The sequence below is a fragment of the Pelmatolapia mariae genome, linkage group LG15 (genome assembly GCF_036321145.2).
Source record: "Pelmatolapia mariae isolate MD_Pm_ZW linkage group LG15, Pm_UMD_F_2, whole genome shotgun sequence".
NCBI lineage: Eukaryota > Metazoa > Chordata > Actinopteri > Cichliformes > Cichlidae > Pelmatolapia > Pelmatolapia mariae.
This window is the reverse complement of record NC_086240.1, coordinates 23,208,279-23,233,562: the sequence shown is the minus strand read 5'-3', so window position 1 is coordinate 23,233,562 and position 25,284 is coordinate 23,208,279.

The window sequence follows — 25,284 nt, the reverse complement described above, 5'->3', positions numbered from 1 at the left end:
TCGAAGCACATTTAGCAAGGTAAAGTTGTATGTTTAACAAGCTAATTAACGCTAGTTAAACGGAATGAAAACAATACACAATCGATTTGAACAAACTGTGTGATGAATGATGATAAATGCTAAAAAATTACTTAAGATTTATCTTCAACAATAGATATTAGAAGTTAAATTGAACTGTTTTTAAATTCCCACCGGAGTTAAAGGGACCTGTGGCCTTGCATGTGCTCTGCATCTTCAACTGCACAGACAGTCAGTCTACGCTCTTTTTAAGTGTAGCTAACTGCAACACACATTTTTTTTTTCAACACAAGATATGTTTGGGGGGATTTAAATGTTAATATTAATGTTTTCGTATTTAGCACAAACCAATAGGTCTGGGTCTCTGGCCCAGCGTTTCTGACGTTATTCTACGGTTTTTGAGTTTCTAATGTTTAGTGGCGGGTTAGTTGAGTTTGGCTTAACGTTATTAACATTGTTTTAAGGAGTTTGTTAGGGCTGTATATTACAACGTTTGTATTTTCATGCCATTTTTCCTGTTTTATTATGAAAGAGTCGGTTGTGTTCAGTTCATTAATCTCACTTCCCTGTTGTGTCAATAGAATCATTTGTGCCAGCTACTTCCCTGCTCTCCCTCCATCCTGTCTCAACCTCCAACAGGAAAGTAGAAGTCCTCATATGGTAGGACCAGTGATTGTAGTGTGTGTGTTACACTGTCCTCATATTGTTTTAAGCTGTGGAGGACATGAGTGTGTTTCAGTTGCCTTCCTCATGTGGTAGAACCAACAGCTCTAGTGTGTGTTACACTGTCCTCATATTGTTGGTAGCAGAACTGTACAGTGTTAAGTTTCTATAGAATCTGGTATAAGGAAGTCAGATCCTTCTGTAATAATGTTCACTGATACAAATATGATCTGTAGTTAATTATCTAGTCGGGATTTATACTAGAGAATGTTTCTGACGTTATATTGTTGTCTTTTGTTGCAGAGACCAAGTGCTGAGGTCCTGTCTCAGCCTCATACAGACCAATTGGTGAGTGACATACCCACTTCATTCTTCCAACAGGTTACACATCATATTTTTGTATTTGGTATCAAGTATATGTGTCAGTTGGGCCTAGTGCATAAATGAATTGCACTTTGATTGTATTAAAACAATCAGTTTGAGGGAAGGTTTCCCAAAATCAACATTAGTATTAGGAGAAAGTAATTGTCTATACTATTTGTTAGTCCAAACTTTCCCTTAAAGCATCAGCGTGATCTTTATTCTGACTACATTTGATATTTTTGTCCTTTTACACATGTTTTTGTCCATTTAACCTCCCGCCGATCAGTTTACATGATTTAATTTCTGGGGAAATAGATGGCTTTACATCAGTGTTGGGTTTAGAACTTTTATTGACAACAGCAGGAGAAGTTAGAAGTCAGGAACATGAACTCTACATGTGTTCAGTCGTCATGTCCTCATATTGTTTTAAGCTGTGAAGGACATGAGTGTGTTTAAGTAGAAGTCCTCATATGGTAGGACCACTGATTGTAGTGTGTGTGTTACACTGTCCTCATATTGTTTTAAGCTGTGAAGGACATGAGTGTGTTTAAGTAGAAGTCCTCATATGGTAGGACCACTGATTGTAGTGTGTGTGTTACACTGTCCTCATATTGTTTTAAGCTGTGAAGGACATGAGTGTGTTTAAGTAGAAGTCCTCATATGGTAGGACCAGTGATTGTAGTGTGTGTGTTACACTGTCCTCATATTGTTTTAAGCTGTGAAGGACATGAGTGTGTTTAAGTAGAAGTCCTCATGTGGTAGGACCAGTGATTGTAGTGTGTGTTACACTGTCCTCATATTGTTGGTAGCAGAACTGTACAGTGTTAAGTTTCTATAGAATCTGGTATAAGGAAGTCAGATCCTTCTGTAATAATGTTCACTGATACAAATATGATCTGTAGTTAATTATCTAGTCGGGATTTATACTAGAGAATGTTTCTGACGTTATATTGTTGTCTTTTGTTGCAGACACCAAGTGCTGAGGTCCTGTCTCAGCCTCGTAAAGACCAGTTAGTGAGTGACATACCCACTTCATTCTTCCAACAGGTTACACATCATGTTTTTGTATTTGGTATCAAGTATATGTGTCAGTTGGGCCTAGTGCATAAATGAATTGCACTTTGATTGTATTAAAACAATCAGTTTGAGTCAAAGTTTCCCAAAATCAACATTAGTATTAGGAGAAAGTAATTGTCTATACCATTTGTTAGTCCAACCTTTCCCTTAAAGCATCAGCGTGATCTTTATTCTGACTACATTTGATATTTTTGTCCTTTTACACATGTTTTTGTCCATTTAACCTCCCGCCGATCAGTTTACATGATTTAATTTCTGGGGAAATAGATGGCTTTACATCAGTGTTGGGTTTAGAGCTTTTATTGACAACAGCAGGAGAAGTAGAAGTCAGGAACATGAACTCTACATGTGTTCAGTCGTCATGTCCTCATATTGTTTTAAGCTGTGAAGGACATGAGTGTGTTTCTGTTGCCTTCCTCATGTGGTAGGACCAACAACTCTAGTGTGTGTTACACTGTCCTCATATTGTTGGTAGCAGAACTGTACAGTGTTAAGTTTCTATAGAATCTGGTATAAGGAAGTCAGATCCTTCTGTAATAATGTTCACTGATACAAATATGATCTGTAGTTAATTATCTAGTCGGGATTTATACTAGAGAATGTTTCTGACGTTATATTGTTGTCTTTTGTTGCAGAGACCAAGTGCTGAGGTCCTGTCTCAGCCTCATACAGACCAAATAGTGAGTGACATACCCACTTCATCCTTCCAACAGGTTACACATCATGTTTTTGTATTTGGTATCAAGTATATGTGTCAGTTGAGCCTAGTGCATAAATGAAATGCACTTTGATTGTATTAAAACAATCAGTTTGAGTCAAAGTTTCCCAAAATCAACATTAGCTTTACTTGTTTGTGAAGATCTTAGGAGAAAGAAATTGGCATACCATTTGTTAGTCCTAACTATCCCTTCAAAGCATCAGCTTGATCTTTATTCTGACTAAATTTGATATTTTTGTGTTTTTGTGTTACATTGTTTTAAGCTGTGAAGGACATGAATGTGTTTTTGTAGCCTTTCTCAATTGGTAGAACCAACAACTCTAGTTTGTGTTACATTGAAACTGAACAGCAGGGATGGTTGTCATGATGATAATAATACTCTATCCGATTTCAAACAATCACACTCTGAGTATTATTAGTAGATTATGTTCACATGTAAAATATTCATATCAAATGGTAAATGGCCTGTATTTGTATAGCGCTTTACATATCCAGTCATCCACCCATTCACACACACATTCACACACTGGTGATGGCAGCTACATTGTAGCCACAGCCACCCTGGGGCGCACTGACAGAGGCGAGACTGCTGGACACTGGCGCCACCGGGCCCTCTGACCACCACCAGTAGGCAACGGGTGAAGTGTCTTGCCCAAGGACACAACGACCGAGACTGTCGGAGCCGGGGCTCAAACCGGCAACCTTCCGATTACAACTCTTGAGCCACGATCGCCCCTTAATTTAGAATTACACACTGCCCAAACCTGACTTTGCCTACAATGCAGAGAAAAAAGCAAGCAGACCTATTGCATGCATTGAATCTCATATTTCACTGTTACTTTTCAAAGGCTCAAGGACCAAGTATTCTGGGGATCCAAGCCACACGCTTTACTCAGCTGCCCTGAACAACATGAAGGGCACCTCTGCCTCAATCACCCTGGACAACAAAAACATTAGCAACACTTCACCAAGAAGGGGTAAAGGCACCCAAATACAAAATGTTTTAGGTGAATATACTTGTGATCAAAGGACACGTTTATTGTTTTCAGACATGACACTATTGAGTTTTTATCATAAATCATTTCATCTTATTTGATTCCCAGCAGAACATAGCACTTCAAATGGTTCATTCCAAGCATCCTTAAAGGAGCGATAAGCAATATCTTTTCACTGCTAGGTGTGCTGTTTTGCACTGCCTGTAAACCAAACCAAAGTCTATGGCTGGAGATCAACACAGAGAGAGGGATTGTGACTTCATGCTGTACTCCAGATGTAATTCCACCTCTAGTTCTTCACATAGCCATTTTTAATTCCTTCAACCTAAAGATGATGAATTGTGCTTATTGCTCCTTTAAAGTGCTCCAGTAGAAAGCAAGGTTTAAGAACATTTTGTATTCACATTATAAACGAGAATATTTTCTTGCATTCACATTAAGATATTTTCTTTTGTTTCCATTTATGACAGCTGGGAAGGTGAGAAGCAAGTGGACAAATGATGAAGTAAAGGTTGCTGCAAAGTACCAGGTAAAAAGGAATGTGACTGCTGCTTCCAAGCAGAGCCGGCAGCTCGGAAAGGCAGAGACTGGGTTGCAATAAAGTACTACATCCACAACAGGATCATAGCATTAAAAGAAAGATGCAAGAAAAAAAGAAACAAGCAAGAGAGATACTTTGTTGCTTCCACAGTTATGTCAGTGTTGTAGTTTTCTGTATTGCATTGTTCTTACTCATAAATCTGTGGTTTATGCTGGGTGCTTTTTGCAATTAAATGATAAGAAAGGCAGATAATGTTCCACGTTTTTATTCACATGAACATTCACTACAAAATGAATTAATGCATTACAATATTAAGACTTAAAAAGTAGGCTGACCACATTTGACCTATGTCTTTTTTTTAAGTCTCTACACAGCTCAGATTTACTGTTTTATTAACACATAAATGTCTGATATTTCTGTCAGAAGTTACCCGACTGGTGAGCATTAATATTGTGCATCCATGCCTGTAATATTGTAATCTCAAAAGGAGCCAAGCTAAAAATACAGAACCTACCCTTCCCTAGTCCTTATAAGTCATGTATACTTGAAAATTGTGTGTTTACATGGGCTTCACAATTCACCTAAACATGAAATATCTGTGTGTGACCTTATGGTACTCATAAGTCACATAAACCTGACAGTGTCCTCACAAGTAGCATTAAATTCAGGTTTGACCAAAACTTTGCCCTAGCCAAAATCTCAACAGATGGGCGTGTTCCTGGAAGCATGGGTCAAGTTTTGTGTGATTCCCATGCCTCTAGGACCTTCAGAAAGGCACGTTCCCATTTGTCACATTTTTGTCATAGGTCCTGATATTTCATGAAAACACGTGTGTGTGTGTGTGTGTGTGTGTGTGTGTGTGTGTGTGTGTGTGTGTGTGTGTGTGTGTGTGTGTGTGTGTGTGTGTACGTACGTGAGTATGTAAGAATAGAATAGCCTTTATTGTCATTGTACAGGGTACAACGAAATTGGAGTGCCACTCCCTTGGTGCAAAAATACAATAATAAATATAAATGTAAAATATAAAAGGTGCAATAAAACAAACAATAGTAGGTACAATATATACAGGATAGCAGCATTAATATAATGACAGTAAGAATAGCAGCATAATAATTGACGGTGACAGTATGGAGTAGCTAAGCAGTTTCAATTGTTTTTGTGCTTATTTACTATGGTGATAGCTCTGGGAAAGAAGCTATCCCTGAATCTGTTTGTCCTGGTTTTATGTGACCTGTACCGTCGGCCTGATGGTAATAGTTCAAACACTTGGTTGCTGGGGTGAGAATGGTCCTTGATGATATTGCCAGCTCTGCTGAGGTACCGAGAGTTTGCAATGACCTCCAGGCTGGGCAGAGAGCAGCCGGTGATCTTCTGGGCTGTGTTGATGACCCTCTGCAGTGCTTTCCTGTCTGCAGCTGAGCACCCTGCATACCATGTTGTTATGCTGTACGTTAGGATGCTCTCTATGGTGGCTCTGTAGAATGTCACCAGCAGCCTCTCCTCCAGGTTGTTCCTCCTGAGCACTCTCAGAAAGTGGAGACGCTGCTGGGCCTTTTTTACCACCGCCGTGGTATTTGCAGACCAGGAGAGATCATCAGAGATCTGCACGCCCAGAAACCTCATGGAGTGCACCCTCTCCACACAGCTCCCGTGAATGTACAGTGGGGCCGGGTCTGCTCTGCCCTTCCTGAAGTCCAAGATGAGTTCTTTAGTTTTTGTGGTGTTCAGTTGGAGGTTATTAACTGAACACCACTCAGTCAGTCTGTTGACCTCATCTCTGTAGTCCGACTCATCCCCCCTTGAGATGAGTCCAACCACGGTGGTGTCATCCGCAAACTTTATGATGGTGTTTGAGAGATGGGTAGGGGAGCAGTCGGATGTGTAGAGTGTAAACAGGAGGGGACTCAGAACACATCCTTGTGGAGACCCGGTGCTGAGTGTGATGGTGCTGGACAGGTGTGGGCCGAGTCTGACAGACTGTGGTCTATTTGTCAGGAAGTCCTTGATCCAGAGGCAGATGGGGGTGGAGAGTCCCAGGTGAGACAGTTTCTGGACCAGGATCTCCGGGATGATATGATTGAATGCTGAGCTGAAGTCCAGAAAGAGCATTCTCACATAGCTTCCTCTGTGCTCCAGGTGACTCAGCGCAGTGTGGAGCGCTATGGTGATAGCGTCCTCGGTGGATCGATTTGTCCTGTAGGCAAATTGGTGGGGGTCCAAAGTGGGAGGCAGACTGGCCCTGATGTGCTGACAGACCAGTCTCTCAAAGCACTTCATCACTACAGGCGTAAGTGCAACAGGCCTGTAGTCATTTGGGCTGACCACAGCTGTCTTTTTGGCGATGGGGATGATGGTGGAGGTTTTGAGGCAGGGCGGGACGGTGTTTAATGACAAGGAAAGGTTGAAGATATTTGTGAAGACTCCGGTCAGTTCGTCAGCACATGCTCTGAGAACCTTTCCATGTATTCCATCAGGACCTGCCGCCTTCCTGGGATTCACTGACCTTAGAGCACACCTCACTTGATGCTCCCTAAGTGTTAGTGTGCCGGTGCTGGGGGCGGGTGGAAGTGGTGTGACAGCTGAGGGCCTGGTCGTCTCAAAGCGGGCGAAGAAACGATTTAGATCCTCAGCCAGCGAGGCATCAGTCCTAGATGTCGCCTGGTTATTGCTTCTGTAGTTGGTAATGTGATTGATCCCCTGCCACATTTTTCTGGGGTCGTTGTCAGCAAAGTGATCTTCAATCCTCCTCCTATAGGCAGCCTTAGCTTTCCTGATGCCTCTACTCAGGTCTGCCCTGGCCGCCCTGTACGCAGCCCTGTCCCCTGACTTGAAGGCAGTGTTGCGGCTTTTTAGGAGGGATTGCACTTCGCTATTCATCCAGGGTTTTTGATTTGGAAACACCCTGACCCTTTTGTTGACGGTGACATTATCAACACAGTTCCTGATGTACGAGAGTACAGTGTCCGTGTACTCCTGGAGGTTGTGGCTGGAGAATAAATCCCATACAGTAGATGAGAAGCAGTCCTGCAGTTGAGAGAGGGCTCCTTCAGGCCAGGTTTTTATTGTCTTTGTCTGGGGCTTTGTTTTTCTCAGCAGGGGGGTGTAGGTGGGGGTGAGGGACATGCAGAGGTGGTCAGATCCAGCCAGGTGGGGGAGGGGTGTCGCTCTGAAAGCATGCCTGATGTTTGAATAGACACGGTCCAAAGTGTGTTCACCTCTCGTAGCAGTGTGTGTGTGTGTGTGTGTGTGTGTGTGTGTGTGTGTACGTGAGTGTGTGTGTGTACGTGAGTATGTAAGAATGTGTGTGTACGGGTTTCTACTATCCTGGTGGGGACCACAACCTGACATTTACTATCCTGGTGGGGACTTTCTGCACCGTGGGGACCCAAGTCCAGGTCCCCACGGGGTTGAAAGCAATTTTCACACTCAAAATGTGGTTTTAGTGTCAGGGTTACAATTAGGTTATGGTTAGGTTTAGGGTAAGGGTCAGGGTTAGGCATTCATTTTTGATGGTTAGGGTAAGCGGCTAGGGAAAGCATTATGTCAATGGGATGTCCCCACGAGGATAGCAAACCCGCGTGTGTGTGTGTGTGTGTGTGTGTGTGTGTGTGTGTGTGTGTGTGTGTGTGTGTGTGTGTGTGTGTGTACGGGTTCGTACTATCCTGGTGGGGACCAAAATCTGACTTTTACTATCCTGGTGGGGACTTTCTGCACCGTGGGGACCAAAATCCAGGTCCCCTCGGGGTTGAAAGCAATTTTCACACTCAAAATGCGGTTTTACTGTCAGGGTTACAATTAGGTTATGGTTAGGTTTAGGGTAAGGGTTAGGGTTAGGCATTCATTTTTAATGGTTAGGGTTAGGGTAAGGGGCTAGGGAAAGCATTATGTCAATGGGATGTCCCCACGAGGATAGCAAACCAGACGTGTGTGTGTGTGTGTGTGTGTGTGTGTGTGTGTGTGTGTGTGTGTGTGTGTGTGTGTGTGTGTGTGTGTGTGTGTGTGTGTGTGAGATGTGCTTACAACAAAACCTCCCCCAGCACCAGAGTGGCTGGAGAGATGGTCAGAGACAAAGGAATGTCTTTGATCACACAGTTTGAAACAATGCAGAAATGGTAAGCATAAAAATGACAACATTTAACAATTCACTTTAACAACCTTGTTCAAAGTAATCTACTGCAGCTATGAGCACATGCAGTGGTATGAAGCAAAAGTCTAATTTAGTAGTCCTGCAGCCTTTGTATTCTTAAGTAAACAGAATCAGACTTAATATTTGACTCGAGTTACCAAAAGTAATAAGTGAATTGAAAAATATATATATAGTTAAAAAAACTTAGCATGAGCAACATCATATTTCTCATAGTTGATAGTGGAATACAGGTTGTTGGGATCAGTGGAAACTCCAGCAGGTGAGGAAGAAACTTTCACAGTGCTGTAGGTCACAATGTCACCATCACCATCATCATAATCTTGGGACTTTAAGAAAATAATTCAAAAATGTCTTAAAGACATAATCTGACAGGAGCTTTGAAAAACCATGAAGTTATTACTAACATGTATCTACTACTATGACTATCAAAATCTTACCCTGGATTTATTCTTGGTCTTCTTGGTGAAGCTGATGGAGACGTAGGAAACACCATCATCAGCGTCAGCCTGCACAGTGAATACAACACAATGACTGCTCAGTAATATGTGGATTTATAATGAGTCTGCTTCACATCTGTTTAAGTAAATTAAGCTTCAGGTCCTCATCCCATCCTAGTTTCTAATCATCTCTGTTGAAACTAAACATAACACTGAGTGTAACTTTGTACTGGGAGTAGTGTGTGATCTCACCGTGTCCTGACTGGTTCCTGGACCAGACTGGGTATCTGCAGGGTTTAAGCTCAATTCCTGCATAATACACTTTTATATTTAAAATCTGTACAATGTAAACAACAAATTTGACTGAAAGTAAATTTATCAATTGATTCAACTTATTTCCCGGTCACTGTTTCTTCCTTTGAACCTTTAAAAATTTGTGTCACTGAACTCATCACTACAGGTCAGTTTTAGGTTCAGGGTTTAGGTTTATGGTGACATAAATGATCAGTAAAGATATGTTTAGCCTATTTTAGAGTTCAGAAATGTAGAATTATTGTAGAGACACTGACACTGCCCTCGATGTAATAAAGGCCCGAGTGTGTCATAAACTTAGGAGTAGATTTCTAGGAGACCTTCCCCCACTTGAGCTGTGAAAGTAAGACAAAGAGAAGTTAATGCTGAGTGGAAATTCCCCAGGGGATACCTGGGTGGGGGTTTCAACATTTGTAACTGGATAACTGTGGTCTGGAAGGGGGATTACTTTTATGACCCCCAGGAAGTCACGTACACAGAGACACACATACAGTGCTTTGACTGTTACGCACCCACACCCATATGCACACTCACTCACGTGCACTCACACATACACACAGGTACGCGCATACAGTCACTCACGTGCACTCACATAGACATACAGGTATGCGCATACAGTCACTCACGTGCACTCACATAGACATACGGGTACGCGCACACACAGGCACTCATGTGCTCGTGCATACACACACAAACACAGAGTTTGCAGCACAACATGGGGCTTTTATGATGGGGTCGCTTCTATAAAACTGACTGTAACAAACAAAGAGGTGGAGATTTTGCAGAGGGACACCGGCCTTGCACGTCTTCCCTTCTAGAAGATGCATGCTTAAATGAAGATGAATAAAGATGAATAAAGGTTTTGTGAAATGACTACTGAGTTCCGGTGCCGTCTCTGGATGCCTCGAGGAATAAAAAGAACTGGGGTGAAACTAATTTCGCAACATCAGCCATGTCATTTATGTCACCATCTGTTTCAACTTGATTATTTAAAGATTTTAACTCACAGTGTTGTTGCCACATTTTGTTTCAGTTTCTGAAAAGAGAAGAAAAACATAAGTTTACTTATGAGTCTAATCATAAACTTTAGTTTGTGAAGGTCTTGACCTTTAGTTTTCTTCCATCTAATGATCACCACAACAATTATTAAGAGCGCCGCTGAACCCACAGAAACGATGATAAACCCTGAGGGAACTGGAGAAATTATTAAAACATGTTAAACATGATACTGAATTTCTCGATACATAGAGCCAAGTCTCACTCTGACATCCAGACTTCAAAAGAAGAGAGATTCAGTCTCTACCTCCTGATTGACTATTTGATGCTGTTGTCAGTGTCTCCTCTGATGTTTTTATTTCATCTTTTCTTGTCCACATGTTTGTTATTGTTGATGTTAATTTAATTGTTGATTTTGCTGATTTGGTTGTTGTCACATCTTCATCTAAAGAAATACAATAACAACATTAAAGACACCAACAGTAAGAAAAGACTTGAAAGTAAGTTAACAACAACAGAGAGGAAACAGTGGTGAGATGTTTAACAGTCTAACAAGTCTCATTTTTGATGATGTCTCATGTCTGAGGATATGTTCTCTTTATCTTCATACAGACACTCAACTGTGAGTCTACAGTGTTCATATGTCAACACAGAGCTGTTCAAGATGCTTTATCATTGTTCTCATGTACATACACTGGTGAAGATGGAGATATTGTAAGAGAAAAGCAACAATAGAAAAATGAACTTCATCACTGTGATCATAATTATTGTGGTGTTTCAGTTTGTTGTTCTAACAGGACAGTTTGAGCTGAAAACATTAAGATGTAAATACTCACTGTTAATAACAGACAGATCAATCATAAAGTCTGGACCTTCTTGTGATCCTGTTGCTGTTTTGAACTGTCTGCAGGTGTAACGACCAACATCCTGATCTGTGACCTTCTTTATAACCAGAGAACAGTCTGCAGAAAGACTCAGTCTGTCGGATTTAGGCTTGGCTTCTTTATTCTGCCCAAGTTCAATGAGTGATACTGAGCTGCTTGAATGACCAAAGATCCATGTAGTACTGTTACAGTTATGCTGACCTTGTATCACATTTTTACAAGGCAGAGTAACATCATGTCCACGTCCAGCTGTGACAGTTTGAACAGTTTGATGTTGCTCAGTTGTTCCTGTTGAGAAAAAGAGACAGAAATGTGAAACATCAAATATGTTATGAATATGAGTGTTATGTTTTGATATTAAGTTTATTATAAATAAAACAAAAGTTAATTTTAGTTTTAAAGAGTCAGCTAAAGTCAAACAGTACATCATGACTGTTTCAGTTAAAGGGAGAATAAAGAAGGAAGAATAAATAGAACTTGTGATAATAATGCAGTTTATTAATTGAATGTGTTTCTATGTACACTTACCTTTAAACTGAAGCATCAGTATCAGTAATGAAGACATTTGAATCCATGTGAATGCAGCCATCGTGCTTCTCTGTCTCTCTCAGTCTCTGTTCTTGCTCTCACGTTCACAAATGAGACAGTCTCAGAGATGAATACAGCATCAACTTCCTGCTCACTTCCTCATAGTGACATCACTACTTTTCTCTCCTCTTGCTGAATTCTTTTCGTTCATAGCTTTTAGGCATTTGTGTCTCCCTCTCCCTCTTAATGTAGATATCAAAGGATAAAAACCTTTAAAATAATTATTAACTTTTATATTTAACGCATTTAGCAGACTCCCTTGTCATCCCTTTAAAGGACTTTACAACAGTGGAAACTCTCAAGATCAACAATAAAATAGAGGAAGTTAAATGTGTGAAGACTGTTAGGTAGGGTAAGTATTTACATGTAGCTGTTCTTTAAATTTGTTTTATTATTAGAAAATAATGTTCATGCAGATGTTTGTCTGCACACATGAAGGAGTTAAGGATTAAAATTATTTACACACTAGAATTTGAGTTCAATTTTTAGCATTCTAGCAGCAGCTCAGAACACAGATGAGATGTGTTAGTGGTTTGAGAGCTGTTTGTTCCTCATTGAACCTCTGAAGTCTTTTTTTTTCCTGAGAAGTGAAGGGGAAGTGTTTTGGTGAGAATGTGGGTACAACAGCAGCAGAGCTGTTGGAGGTTTCATGATGACCAGATGAACCAGATAAATGGTTAACACATCGATGAACGTGAGACTGAACTGTCTTTAGGATGCACACCAGTTTCAACACACAGCAGGTCCTTATATTTTTGTTAATGCTGTGTAAGTAAAAATGTGGAATAATATCAACATTAAGGTTTTATTGTTGATATTACTCCCAATTGTTACTTACATTTTACTTACACACCAATTTCAGCTCATAGGCCATTTTTCCTTTTAACTTGATGCTGTATGAGTATAAATCTTAATCATGTAATATCTACAATAAAAGCAGATACATGTTAGGAAATGTTACAGTGTTGGTCAAGTTACTTGAAAAAAGTAATCAGTAACTAATTACTGATTACTTTGCCAAAAAAGTAATCCCGTTACTTTACTGATTACTTATTTTCAAAAGTAATTAATTACTTAGTTACTTTTTAAAAACACGATTTACAACCTGAATAGGTGATAAAGCGATAGATCTTTCAGCCCAATTCTACTTTTTCTGCATAATCCATCATACAAAATGTAATCAAATGGAAAAGTCTCTTTTTAAAACTTTTTTTATTAGTTTTAATCTTTTAACTTTATGCATCAAGCAAAAATTAAATTATATGCAACATTCTCTGACTGGAAGTAATTTGTTTAACATTTAAACCTATTTTTTGCAGATTACAGCACATCAAATAAAATATTTTTTTGTGTTTACTCTCAGTCTTTCAAATAGATGCAAGTAAAACACAGCAGAAAATAAATAAAATCAAAGACTCAGCAGTCCTGTTACTCTATTTTCACCTGTAAAGCAGGAGTCGGGTAGGCAGAGGTTTGCCCCGGTGCAGCGGTCAGTGGAAGAATCCGCGAGTTTCTCTGTGAATTTCCCATTACGTGGTAGCGCACTTGGTGCTTGCTTGGAGGTTTAGGGGGTTTTTTCACTGTAAAGAGAAGCTTTCTTCCCACGCACAACGGACACTAATGTTTTTGTCACTTTTTACGTAATCAAACTCAAAATAAGGTCAGTACTTCCACGCTTTAAACGCTGCACGGTCATACTCTCTAACGCACTCGATATATTATCCATTGTTGATCTGCACACAGCTGTTGCCACGAACGTCGCACTCGCTTACGTCATTGTCATGAGACATTCTCGCAAAAAAAAAAATCACGGTTTTAGTAACGCAGTAATGCAGCGTTCTTACGGGAAAGTAACAGTAATCTAATTACCGTTTTTGCAATAGTAATCTTAAAAAGTAATCGGCAGTAACGCGTTACAAGTAACGCGTTACTGCCCATCTCTGGTTACAATGCAAGTTCAGTATAAACAGAGCTGTTCAAACCAGCAGAGTAAAAGTTTAATACTGAATAAGAAAGAACAGGAAGTCAAACTGGAGAGAATAATAGATGGTAGATTGTACTGTGGTCTGTGGTGGATGGATCAGGTGTCTGTGAGAGAGAGAGTTTGAAAACACACAAAGTTGATGACAAATATGTTTTTATATTTATTATTATGATAACATAGCCAAACAAATAAAAAAAAATCTGTTTCTCTTTGTAAATGTAATAAAAATTCACCTTCTCTCCCCCCATCTCAAGACAAACAATCAAATGCATAAGACATTTTTTACAAGAATAAAGAACCTGTCATTATGATCTCACAGCTTTACCTTTAATAAACATCAGCAACCGCAAATTAATTCATTTGGTTTGTTTGTTCCTTTTTTAAAATCTGACTTGTCCGACAGCATTCACAGTCACAAACATGACCTGAATCTTTGTTGTGCCAAACACATTTGTTTTACCAAGAGGTGCTATGTAAAATGCATGTAGCCTGCCTTTCTTAGTTTTTATTTTATTTTAATTTATTTTATTTATTTTCATTGTTATTCACATTAGATTATGTGTAATTATCAATACAAGAGCTGACAGGCAGGGAAATTTAAGGGGTAGAGAGAAGAAATCATCATCATTTTATGCGGAGACCCCTTCGGCGCCAGCTGTGGGCTCAAGGCTGGAGCTGAACAACAACACCCAGATAACGACTGTGTTTAGACTGTTCTTCCCATTCTATGCAAGGCCACCTGGGTTGGCTGGAAGACTGTTTACTTAGCCTGGCAGGGCGAAGGACACTGTCTCAGCTGAACTCTGGACACATACACACACATGCACACAGACATATATACACATGCAGATGTACACTCATCCCCCCTCCCCCCTCCAAACGCCTTCGACGCTTATTCCCTTCCGATGCTGACGGTGGATCATGGAGCCCGGATGTACTGTCTACATTGGATGTCTCTTACCCTTTACCCACCCCTGTTGCTTGTCATGTGTTTCTTTGGTGTATTAAGAGTTTTTTCATGTGCTATGTGCAGAGGTGGTTTTTTTTCTGTTCTCAAACTGATCTCCCTGTTGGAGCTCAGTCTGGGGGGAGTTATTTTTTTTCTCCTTATCTTTCCTCATGTTGTGCTTTTCCATGTTATACCCCTCTGACCTGTCTTCCCCATGTGATGTTTGTGTAATGTATGTATGGTCGGATGGGTAAGACGGCGCTGGCACGGCTGGCAGCCTTAACCCAATTTCCCTCGGGATGAATAAAGTATAATCAATCAATCAATCAATCAATCAATCAATCAAGAAAGGGAAAAAAAACGGAGAAACTGAGAAAAGAGAAAAAAGGGACAAAGCACTCATAGCTAAATGCAGTGGACCACCAAATGTTGCACCTGTGAAAAAACATACAAAAAGCAGGCAGCACCTCAGAAAAGACACACACACACACACACACACACACACCGTGTTTTCAACAGCAATGGGATAATTTATGTAGCGAGATGATTTTTGAGATGTTGATCGGTGGAGTCTGACAGAAGCAGAAGAGTCTCCAATGTTTTCATCGTTCAATCTATCTTCACCCTCATCATTATGCTCCTGTGGAAAACAATACAACAGACTTTAGATTCTCTCTGATATTCATACTTTGTGATATTGTTTTACTCATTTGTCTGATGTTTTCAACTGGGTATTTAATTTTGAGTTGAACATGGTCACAGTTTATTCCTGTAATTAAGTTATTTTTTATATATCAGCCGTGTCAAAAAGGAACAGATACCACAAAGAGATTTTGCTCTATAAAGTTAGAGAGGACTATTGAGTGTTCAAACTCTGTTTTTTCCATCTGTGTTTTGTTTCCTGAAAATACTAAATTAAAAAAAGGACAGTAAAGAGTAAAACTCAAAGCTCTTGTGTGTAAAAGTTTTATCTGTGATGTGCTCACCTTTACATTTTATCCACATGTTGACTGTAACAGCAGATATTAAGAGAGCTGCTAAACCCACAGACACAATGATGCATCTCAGCAAATACAGAAAATCTGAAAAGACAGAAACAATTTTGGTTTCAATTTTCATGCAATTTTCAATGTTTTTAAATAAGATAAATGACATTAAATGTGTTTTTGGATGGTTTTAGTTTCCATCATGGTCCTGGGTTTTCAACCTTGCATCTTGAGTTTTGGACATTTAAGTTCTTTTTGCTATTAAACTTTCTATTTTGTGAATTTTTGGTTTGTTTATGGCTTATAGTCATTTGACTTTTGTTTCTTACTGCAGAATTGATCTTGATTTATTAGCTGTACTGTTTGTGTATGTTGCCATAGAAGATAAACACCAACAATAAAAGGTATACAAATCAACTAACAGTATTTTAAAAGATATCCAAAAGTAAAATAAAAATGTTTCATTTTCATGAAAATGAAAGTGTCCTGAGCTAAAGTATGAAGATTTACAAATAAATCTAAATTCTGGGTTTTACAACCATCACTCACATTTCCTCCTTCATTAATTTTTGGAAGGTTTTGTGAGTCGTCAAGACCACCAAATTCCTTGTTGTTCAACTGGTGGAGAACCTCTACTGGTCCCTCAACACCAGCTCAATAACTAAGAAGGCCCAACAGTATCTCTACTTCCTGCTGAAGCTGAGAAAAGCCCATCTCCCTCCATCCACTGTCAACTGAATAATAATAATATGCAGGTTAAAATTTTACAATTTCAGCAACCTGAGAGCAGTTGGAGAACAGTTCTTTTGCATCCTCCATGTGGAGGATTCATTTATAGATTTTCAGTCAGCACATTTCTTACAGCCTGGAGCAGGTTGTTGTTTGGCTGGTGAGTGTCTGTAAAATCTCCACACAGTTCTCACAAGTAATGTTCTGACTTCAGTAAACCACAACTGAACTGGAGATATTATTAAATCATGTGAAACATAACACTGAATTTCCCCACACACAGAAGCCAGCCTGACACTCAAATGAAAGATGTCAAAAAGAGAGATTCAGTCTCTACCTGCTGATGGATTATCTGATGCTGTTGTCAGAGATTTTGCTGATTTGGTTGTCACTTTTGCATCTTCACCTAAAGAAATGCAATAACAACATTAAAGACACAAACAGTAAGAAAAGACTTGAAAGTAAGATATGATAAAAAACAGTCAATTTTCTAACATGTAGTGATGATGTTTGAGTGTTTTTTTAGACTGTGGAGTTTCTACAGTATTTATTCTTATAAGTGAAAGGTAATACTGAATTTTCCCACAAAGATTCAACTGTCAGTCTGACATTCAGAGAGAAATTCAGTCACTACCTCCTGGTGGATTCTTTGATGTCTCTTCTAACGGTGTTGATGTTGTGGATTTTGTTGTCGATGTTGTTCTTGCGGTGGACTTTAACGTTGTTGATTTTGTCTTTTTTGCTTCATTGCCTAAAGAAATGCGATAACAACATTAAAGACATTAACAGTGAGAAAAGACTTGAAAGTAAGTTAACAACTTACTTTCAACAACTTACTGTCCTAACAGGACAGTTTGAGCTGAAAACATTAAGATGTAAATACTTACTGTTAATAACAGACAGATGAATGTCAAAGTCTGGACTTTCTTGTGGTCCTCCTCTTGCTTTGTACTGTCTGCAGGTGTAATGACCAACATCCTGATCTGTGACCTTCTTTATAACCAGAGAACAGTCTGCAGGAAGACTCAGTCTGTCGGATTTAGGTTTGGATTCTTTATTCTGCCCAAGTTCAAAGAGTGATACTGCACTGCTTGACTCACTGAAGATCCAGGTAGTACTGTTACAGTTATGCTGACCTTGTATCACATTTTTACAAGGCAGAGTAACATCATGTCCACATTCAGGTGTGACAGTTTGACGAGTTTGATGTTGCTCAGTTGTTCCTGTTGAGAAAAAGAGAGAGAGAAATGTGAAACATCAAATATTTTATGAATGTGAGTGTTATGATATAAAGTTTATTTTAAAAGAAAAAAGTTTCAGTTTCTTAAAGTTTTACTTTAAGTCAGCTAAAGTCAAAAAGTTAAACGTTAACCATGGCTGTCTCAGTTAAAGGAAGAATAAATAACACTTGTGATAATAATGCATTTCATTAATTGAATGTGTTCCTATGCACACTTACCTTTAAACTGAAGCATCAGTATCAGTAATGAAGACATTTGAATCCATGTGAATGCAGCCATCGTGCTTCTCTGTCTCTCTCAGTCTCTGTTCTTGCTCTCACGTTCACAAATGAGACAGTCTCAGAGATGAATACAGCATCAACTTCCTGCTCACTTCCTCATAGTGACATCACTCCTTTTCTCTCCTCTTGCTGAATTATTTCAGTTCATAGATTTTAAGCATCCTTACCTCTCTCTCAATATGAAGAAGTAAAAACCTTTTAAATATTTAAATATTTGTATTTTAATGCATTTGGCAAACTCACTTATAGTGCCTTTAATGGACCGTGCAACAGTGGAAAATGATCAATAATAGAATAGAGGAAGTTAAATGTGTGAAGATAATTAGTTGAGATGTGTCCATTATTGCAGCTTTTGTTGATGGTTTATTGTTTAAAATTGTGTTTATGGTGATGCTTGTCCACATGTGAAAGAGATCAAAACTCTTCACACTATTGCAAATAATTTTGTATTATTTTTTCATTTTAGTAAAATTTGAAATCATATGGTAGGAACATCCTGCAATAGACTGGCAACCTGTCCAGGGTGTCCCCTGCCTCACGCCCCATTTTCCTCTTTTCTTTTTTGTTTTAGTTCATTCTTATTAACATACAGGGAACACAGAGAGAAGTAGTTACAGAAAATATTTTAAAGTCTGTAATTATCTTTTGAACTGAGCTCAAACCTCAAGAAGTACAAAGGAGAAGAGATAAAAATTAAAATACATAGATGACAAAATTAAAACAACCAGTGATTTTGATCTGTCTGTTGCCTTTAATTGTAATAGTAAAAATCTGAAATTGCATCTTTAAGAAAAATGAAGGAAAAAAAGTGTGAATCTTAATCCGTACTCACCTATTCTCAATGCAGCTGCAGTTTCATAATAATTTCAGTTTGCAGCATTCAATTTTGGAACCAAGCTCAATTTTCTTCCAAGATTTTTGGGACCAGATAAAAAGATGTGACCACTGATGTGATCAGACCTCTGCATTTGACAACAAGTGCGCTCGAAGCTCAATATCAAAGAAGTAAATTATCAAACAAGTAAGTAACTGAGACAGGACTCATTGCTAACACATACTTAGATCACGCCTGATTCTTCTGGCTTTACTACAGCACAAGACACTTTAACACCCCACACACACAATGTACATTCTCAGATTTTGAACTGTAAATTTCCACATTGTTTTATTTTCTTTATATAATGTATATAATTCACTTGCTTACTGCACACAATGTCCTCTTTGTATATATTCACTCACTGTATATAATGTTCTCTCATAGTTTATTATTAGAAAACAGGTCCATAACTATGTTTTCCTGAACACATGATAAGAGGTCAAGATTCAACCTTTACACACCTGAATTTGATCCAAGCTTTTACGATAAAACATGATGATACTGCAGCAGTAAACACTATTAGCAGCTACATAAGAAAACTAAATGAGATGTGTTAGTGGTTTGAGACCTGTTGGTTCTCATTGCACCTCTTTTTGCTTTCTGAGAAGTGAAGGGGAAGTGTTTTGGTGAGAATGTGGGTACAACAGCAACAGAGCTGTTGGAGCTTTCATGATGACCAGATGAACTTCTGACAGAAGAACTGTCCTGGTTAACACATCCAGGTGTGTGAGACTGAACTGTGTTGAGGTTTCACACCATTCTCAACCTATAGTAGATTATTTTATCTTGTTTTTTAATGCTCTCTGAGTGTAATTTGAAATCATATAACAGCTGAAATGTAAGGAGAGCCATTCATGCATTATTTAGAAAAAGGTGTTAAGGGTACAGTAAGAATAGAACTGATCAACCCATTAATTAAATCTTTAAAATTGAAGATGAAAGAACAGGAAGTCAAGCTGGACAAAAAAATAAATGCTAGCTGCTACTTTGGTCTGAGGTGTTAGGAGACAGAGCAAAAAGTGCAATAAAAAAAACATAATAAGTAGTATAACATTAATTACTGTCACTTATGTCCTCCCCCCGCTCAGTAACTGATAGAGCACATATTATCCATCATAAAAGAAAAAATAGGGAATGGGCAGCACAGGTCACCGGTGCTAGCAATTAGGAAAAAAACAAAAAACATATTAGCAATTATTGGTGGTGTCATTCCACCTCTCCCCCTTTTTTTTTGTTTTTAAAGTAATTATTTGTGAAATGTCATGGTCCTGGGTTTTGAGTTTATTGTTATTATTTTCCAGTTTCTGCTGTTTTGTATTTCTTCTTAGGGTTTGAGTGGTGTGTTTAGTGTTTCTATCATCCCTACCTGTGTCTGTCCTCTGTGTCCTGTTCATGTCCCCGAGTTGGTATTGTGAAACAGTCTGTGAGTTTCCTGTTTTACTTTGTAGGTTTGTGTCTCGTTATGTCCATTACTTCCAGCTGTGTCCCCTCCTGTCTGCCATTTCCTAATTACCTGGGGTGTGTATTTATACTGCTTGTCTGCCTGTGCTCCTCGTCGCGTCATCTGTGTTTCTCTGTGAATCTTCTGTGTACTTAGCATTATTCCGTGTTTCACCGTGTCTTTCTGCTCCTCGCCCCGTGTCCTCCTTTTGTGTTAGTTTTCCCAGTTTAGGTTCATGTTCAGTTCTGCCCTCACCTCTGTTATTGTTCACCGTAAATAAATCTCACTTGCACCTCCGCCACTGTCTACTATTTGGATCCTCCTTCTCAGACTGCTGCCCCAGTCGTGACAGTATGACGCGACCAGCATGGATCCAGCAGACTCACATTTGGTGTCAGTGGGAAAGTATCTCGCGCAGTTGTGGAATTACTATGGGAGGATAACCCACGCTGCGGACCCCTACAAGAGACAGCTGGAGGTTGTTTTCTTTGATCATTTTTTGTTGTCCGCTACGTCCACTGTTGCTTTCCTGTACATTAATGGACTTCAACGGATAATAACAGCTCTGAGAGCAAGGCTAAACTTTGAACTGTTTGGCATGGGCGGTCCAGGGAAGGAAGGGCGGTCCAGGGCGGTCCATCGCCTGCAGCGCCACCGCCTGCGGCTCCCACGCCGTCGCCTGCAGCGCCACCACCTGCGGCTCCCATGCCTGCAGCGCCGTCGCCTGCAGCGCCGTCGCCTGCAGCGCCACCACCTGCGGCTCCCACGCCGTTGCCTGCAGCGCCGTTGCCTGCAGCGCCACTACCTGTGGCTCCCACGCCGTCACCTGCAGCGCCACCAGCTTCATCCACGCCTGGTCCGGCGTCAGCATCGGCTTCATCCTCATCTGGTCCAGCCTCTGTGCCTGCATCCTCGTCTGGTCCAGCCTCTGTTCCTGCATCCTCATCTGGTCCAGCCTCTGCGCCTTCATCCTCGTCTGCGGCGTCAGCATCAGCCTCATCCTCATCCTCGTCTGCGGCGTCAGCATCAGCCTCATCCTCGTCTGCGGCGTCAGCCTCATCCTGGTCTGCGGCGTCGGCATCAGCCTCATCCTGGTCTGCGGCGTCGGCATCAGCCTCATCCTGGTCTGCGGCGTCGGCATCAGCCTCATCCTGGTCTGCGGCGTCGGCATCAGCCTCATCCACGCCTGCGGCGTCGGCATCAGCCTCATCCACGCCTGCGGCGTCGGCATCAGCCTCATCCACGCCTGCGGCGTCGGCATCAGCCTCATCCACGCCTGCGGCGTCGGCATCAGCCTCATCCATGCCTGCGGCAACGGCATCAACTTCTTCCTCATCTTTTCCAGCCTCCGTGTCTTCTTCCTCGTCTGGTCCAGCCTCCGTGTCTTCTTCCTCGTCTGGTCCAGCCTCCGTGTCTTCGCCCTCGCCTGGTCCAGCCTCCGTGTCTTCGCCCTCGCCTGGTCCAGCCTCCGTGTCTTCGCCCTCGCCTGGTCCAGCCTCCGTGTCTTCGCCCTGCTGCCCCAGTCGTGACAGTATGACGCGACCAGCATGGATCCAGCAGACTCACATTTGGTGTCAGTGGGAAAGTATCTCGCGCAGTTGTGGAATTACTATGGGAGGATAACCCACGCTGCGGACCCCTACAAGAGACAGCTGGAGGTTGTTTTCTTTGATCATTTTTTGTTGTCCGCTACGTCCACTGTTGCTTTCCTGTACATTAATGGACTTCAACGGATAATAACAGCTCTGAGAGCAAGGCTAAACTTTGAACTGTTTGGCATGGGCGGTCCAGGGAAGGAAGGGCGGTCCAGGGCGGTCCATCGCCTGCAGCGCCACCGCCTGCGGCTCCCACGCCGTCGCCTGCAGCGCCACCACCTGCGGCTCCCATGCCTGCAGCGCCGTCGCCTGCAGCGCCGTCGCCTGCAGCGCCACCACCTGCGGCTCCCACGCCGTTGCCTGCAGCGCCGTTGCCTGCAGCGCCACTACCTGTGGCTCCCACGCCGTCACCTGCAGCGCCACCAGCTTCATCCACGCCTGGTCCGGCGTCAGCATCGGCTTCATCCTCATCTGGTCCAGCCTCTGTGCCTGCATCCTCGTCTGGTCCAGCCTCTGTTCCTGCATCCTCATCTGGTCCAGCCTCTGCGCCTTCATCCTCGTCTGCGGCGTCAGCATCAGCCTCATCCTCATCCTCGTCTGCGGCGTCAGCATCAGCCTCATCCTCGTCTGCGGCGTCAGCCTCATCCTGGTCTGCGGCGTCGGCATCAGCCTCATCCTGGTCTGCGGCGTCGGCATCAGCCTCATCCTGGTCTGCGGCGTCGGCATCAGCCTCATCCTGGTCTGCGGCGTCGGCATCAGCCTCATCCACGCCTGCGGCGTCGGCATCAGCCTCATCCACGCCTGCGGCGTCGGCATCAGCCTCATCCACGCCTGCGGCGTCGGCATCAGCCTCATCCACGCCTGCGGCGTCGGCATCAGCCTCATCCACGCCTGCGGCGTCGGCATCAGCCTCATCCACGCCTGCGGCGTCGGCATCAGCCTCATCCACGCCTGCGGCGTCGGCATCAGCCTCATCCATGCCTGCGGCAACGGCATCAACTTCTTCCTCATCTTTTCCAGCCTCCGTGTCTTCTTCCTCGTCTGGTCCAGCCTCCGTGTCTTCTTCCTCGTCTGGTCCAGCCTCCGTGTCTTCGCCCTCGCCTGGTCCAGCCTCCGTGTCTTCGCCCTCGCCTGGTCCAGCCTCCGTGTCTTCGCCCTCGCCTGGTCCAGCCTCCGTGTCTTCGCCCTCGCCTGGTCCAGCCTCCGTGTCTTCGCCCTCGCCTGGTCCAGCCTCCGTGTCTTCGCCCTCGCCTGCCTCGCCTCCGTGTCTTCGCCCTCGCCTGCCTCGCCTCCGTGTCTTCGCCCTCGCCTGCAGCAGCCTCAGCATCATCCTCGCCTGCAGCAGCATCAGCATCATCCTCGCCTGCATCAGCATCATCCTCGCCTGCATCAGCATCATCCTCGCCTGCAGCAGCATCATCCTCGCCTGCAGCAGCATCATCCTCGCCTGCATCAGCATCATCCTCGCCTGCATCAGCATCATCCTCGCCTGCAGCAGCATCATCCTCGCCTGCAGCAGCATCAGCATCATCCTCGCCTGCAGCAGCATCAGCATCATCCTCGCCTGCAGCAGCATCAGCATCATCCTCGCCTGCAGCAGCATCAGCATCATCCTCGCCTGCAGCAGCATCAGCATCCTCCTCGCCTGCAGCAGCATCAGCATCCTCCTCGCCTGCAGCAGCATCAGCATCCTCCTCGCCTGCAGCAGCATCAGCATCCTCCTCGCCTGCAGCAGCATCAGCATCCTCCTCGCCTGCATCAGCATCCTCCTCGCCTGCATCAGCATCCTCCTCGCCTGCATCAGCATCCTCCTCGCCTGCAGCAGCATCCTCCTCGCCTGCAGCAGCATCCTCCTCGCCTGCAGCAGCATCCTCCTCGCCTGCAGCAGCATCCTCCTCGCCTGCAGCAGCATCCTCCTCGCCTGCAGCAGCATCAGCATCCTCCTCGCCTGCAGCAGCATCAGCATCCTCCTCGCCTGCAGCAGCATCAGCATCAGCATCTTCCTCGCCTGCAGCAGCAGCATCATCAGCATCTTCATCTGCAGCTTCTCCTGAGCCAGTCTCTGCATCAGCTTCAGCCTCAGATGCGGCTTCAGCCTCGTCCTCCTCCTCGTTCTCACCTGGTACTGCTGCTGGCACGCCGCCATCCGATCCGCGTCTGACGCCTCGACATCACCGGCCATTTTCTAGGGCGCTGGCTGGTCATCATTGCCATCGTGGACGCCCTCCTGAACGAGGTTGTCGCCGCCACTGCCCCCCGCGTGGCCGGCCTCCGGACCAGCTCCTTCGCCGCCACTGCCTTCCGCGTGGCCAGCCTCCGGACTCCTGTTGCCGCCACCGCCTTCCACGTGGCCGGCCTCCGGACCTCTGTTGCCGCCACCGCCTTCCGCGTGGCCGGCCTCCTGAACTGTCTAATCCTGGCCTTCTGTGCTATCGCCCCCCCAGGCCAGCCGCCTGACCTATGTTTCGGACTCTGCTCCCCTGTGTGTTTTGTGAACATTTTGTTTGGGTCTCTGGGGCCTCCATTTTGGTCCTGGTCCTTCTTAGGGTTTGAGTGGTGTGTTTAGTGTTTCTATCATCCCTACCTGTGTCTTTCCTCTGTATCCTGTTCGTGTCCCCGAGTTGGTATTGTGAAACAGTCTGTGAGTTTCCTGTTTTACTAGGTTCACGTCGTCTGTGTTTCTCTGTGAATCTTCTGTGTACTTAGCATTATTCCGTGTTTCACCGTGTCTCTATGCTCCTCGCCCCGTGTCCTCCTTTTGTGTTAGTTTTCCCAGTTTAGGTTTATGTTCAGTTCTGCCCTCACCTCTGTTATTGTTCACCGTAAATAAATCTCACTTGCACCTCCGCCACTGTCTGCTATTTGGATCCTTCTTCTCACCTCCACACGACTGCTGCCCCAGTCGTGACATGAAAGGGAAGTAGTTTGGTGAGGATATCCAGAGCTCTGGAGGTTTAACCCTCTAAAGCTGACCACATACATATCACACACACAGTTCTTCTTCCTGTGAACGTCTCATGAAGACAGCTGGTGACAAATGTCTGTTGTTTTTGTGCAATTCACTGTCACTGTCCTTAAGAATTTAAGAACCATAAAATTTGGTTAAACTATCACTACTGTGATAGTTTTTAATATTAATTAAAAACTATCTTAATCTATAAAACTATAGATTTAATTATATTAAACTATATTAATCTTAAAGTAGTGCAGTGTTTCATTATATTTGTTTATATGAACATGCAGATTGCCAGAGGGGCCGATGGCGCGATATGGCAGCCTCGTTTCTGTCAGTCTGCCCCAGGGCAGCTGTGGCTACAACTGTAGCTTGCCTCCACCACTGTGTAAATGTGAGAGTAAATGAATAGTGGAACTGTAAAGCGCTTTGGGTGCCTAGAAAAGCGCTATATAAATGCAATCCATTATTATTATATGTGAGTCTGAACAATTGCTGTTTCCCCTGTA